At 38.2% G+C, this 2,500-nt stretch overlaps 1 protein-coding gene across 2 annotated transcripts in view; it reads right to left on the minus strand.

Annotated features, from left to right (window-relative positions):
* Positions 1–1,559, minus strand: part of LOC137974448 (tetratricopeptide repeat protein 28-like) — a 40,326-nt gene extending 38,767 nt beyond the window's left edge. For both annotated transcript variants that reach the window (XM_068821446.1, XM_068821445.1), the window contains exon 1: positions 1,389–1,559. The gene's annotated coding sequence lies outside the window, so the exon portion shown is untranslated. The remainder of the gene's footprint in view (positions 1–1,388) is intronic.
* Positions 1,560–2,500: the final 941 nt, after the last annotated feature.

Below are 2,500 nucleotides of genomic sequence, written 5' to 3' on the forward strand. Positions count from 1 at the left end.
TAGAGATTCCCTCTTTTAGAGATTCCCCCTTTTTAGAGATTCCCTTTTTTAGTAATTCCCCATTTTAGTAATTCCCCCTTTTAGAGAATCCCCATTTTAGTAATTCCCCCTTTCAGAGATTCCCCATTTTAGAGATTCTCCATTTTAGAGATTCCCCATTTTAGTAATTCCCCCTTTTAGAAATTCCCTTTTTTATTAATTCCCACTTTTAAAGGTTCCCCATTTTAGAAATTCCCCCTTTTAGAGATTCCCCGTTTTAGAGATTCTCCATTTCAGAGATTCCCCCATTTAGTAATTCCCCCTTTTAGAGATTCCCTTTTTTATTAATTCCCCCTTTTAGAGATTCCCCATTTTAGAAATTCCCCCTTTTAGAGATTCCCTTTTTTATTAATTCCCCCTTTTAGAGATTCTCCATTTGAGAGATTCCCCCTTTTAGTAATTGCCCCTTTTAGAGATTCCCCCTTTTAGAGATTCCCTATTTTAGAGATTCCCTGTTCCCCATTCCCCATTCCCTGTTCCCTGTTCACATTCTCCGATTCTTCATTCACTGTTTGAGAACTAGCCGAGTACCAACATAGTTGCTAGCTTTAACCAAAATTTCTGAGAAAATAACAGGAAGCGAGTAAAAAGTAAGCTTAATCAAAACTGGTTGATTACGCTTAAATTAAATGTAGTTCTTCTTCTTCACTATAAGAAATGATTATCAATGAGCAACTTACCACTGTTGCTCCAAATAATAATAATAATAATAATTGGCAGTGCTAATCACCCTTTACTTGCATTATTGAGGACTGAATTGCGAAAGGGCGCAGCTCATGATATCGGGCTGAAAGCATACAAAGGCGCCTCTAGCTGCTGCTATACAGTCCATGTTTGATGTTGCAGCACAGCACCACAGCTAGATGTTAATTAGCTGTGAGTCGATTTTGATGAGGGAGGAAAACCGGAGTACCCAGAGAAAAACCCTCGAGTCAGGTTGAGATCGACTGAAACTCAACCCACATGCTGGCCAAGGCCAGAGTTGAATCCCGGCTAGAAGTGGTGGGATAGATAACCACTAAGCCACCCTGACTCCCAAATGAATGCAGATTGCCGTCCGGTCAAGCAATGGCTTCGTCAACGGAAAGAAATTACTCTGCAATTACGATTTGATTTGGTTATTACATTATCAAGTATCACGATAAAACGATCATGTTTAATACGTAGAGGGTTTATCCTTACGCATAACTCAAAGTAACTTCAAAGTCGACGATCAAATTCTGTAACTTTATGAGAGAGTTTAACATGGATCAATGATGTTTCAGTTCTGTCGCAAAGCGAGACATAAGACTTACATATATGCATCTACAATTAGTCTACTAGCTGCTTTGTGGGCGGGACTTACGTACATGTAGTTTTCCAGAGCGAAATTTGTTTAACGTGTTTTGGTATCCTTTCAATTTTCCAACCACAAACTTCCAATCTGTTCTTACTTGCTTTATCTATCACAAATGACGGACAACTGAGAAAAGAGAAACCGAAACGTCTGTGTTGCGATAAACTGCTGAGAGGAATTGCTGAGAGGCACTTCCCACAATAATCCGAGAATAAGAGAGAGCCTGGGAAAGAGATTGGTAGGTACGTCATGTATGGGGACACATGATTTTGTCCCGAAAGTAGGAGGTACTACCATGTACTATTGTAGGTGCAGTAGCAGTGAAGTTGATGTAATAATAATAATAATAATAATAATAATAATAATAATAATAATAATAATAATAATTTAATAACTCCTAGACCGCTATTTACATTCACTGATCAACAGCGTTTTACAACTTAAAAGACTACAATGAAATTCAAATTAGTAAAACTAATTACATGTCTATTAATAAAATACAATATTTATAATGATGATAATAAACTTAATTAGTAATACTAATAAGAGTATATATCAAACAGGATGCGCCTTAAAAGCTACAGGAAATAAGTACGTTTTCAGCTTACATTTAAGAAAACAAAAGGCACTAGTAGTAGCTGTAGTTGGTGTAGTCGGTCTAGTAGCTGTAGTACGTGTACTAGCTGTAGTACATGTAGTGGCTGTATAGGTTTAGTAGCTGTAATAGGTGTAGTACGACCCCATCGTTGCAACCGTTACGTTTTACTTTTCCTGAAACTTGTGTCGTAATGGAAGTTAAACAAAACAGTGTGACAAAGTTTCATGAAACCGACGATGTTACAACACTGTGCAACGCCTGCCGATGCCGTCACAGGCTGCCCAGATTCCGAGGGTGAAAAATTATAAGGATTTGTATGGGAATCTCGATAACAAATAGCCTGCGAACGCAGACGTATTTCCGGCGGTCGTTTCAACCGACAAAAATACGTCTGCGTTCGCACGCTAGATAACAATCTGAAAAAGATATTTACATCTCGCCAATAAAATCAGACTTCTCCGGCATCAGTCACGCTCAAACTCCGTCGATGGCTACACCGATAAATTTACTGGTATTTGACAAAGTTT

Source organism: Montipora foliosa, chromosome 10, assembly GCF_036669935.1.
Source record: "Montipora foliosa isolate CH-2021 chromosome 10, ASM3666993v2, whole genome shotgun sequence".
NCBI classification, from domain to species: Eukaryota; Metazoa; Cnidaria; class Anthozoa; order Scleractinia; family Acroporidae; genus Montipora; species Montipora foliosa.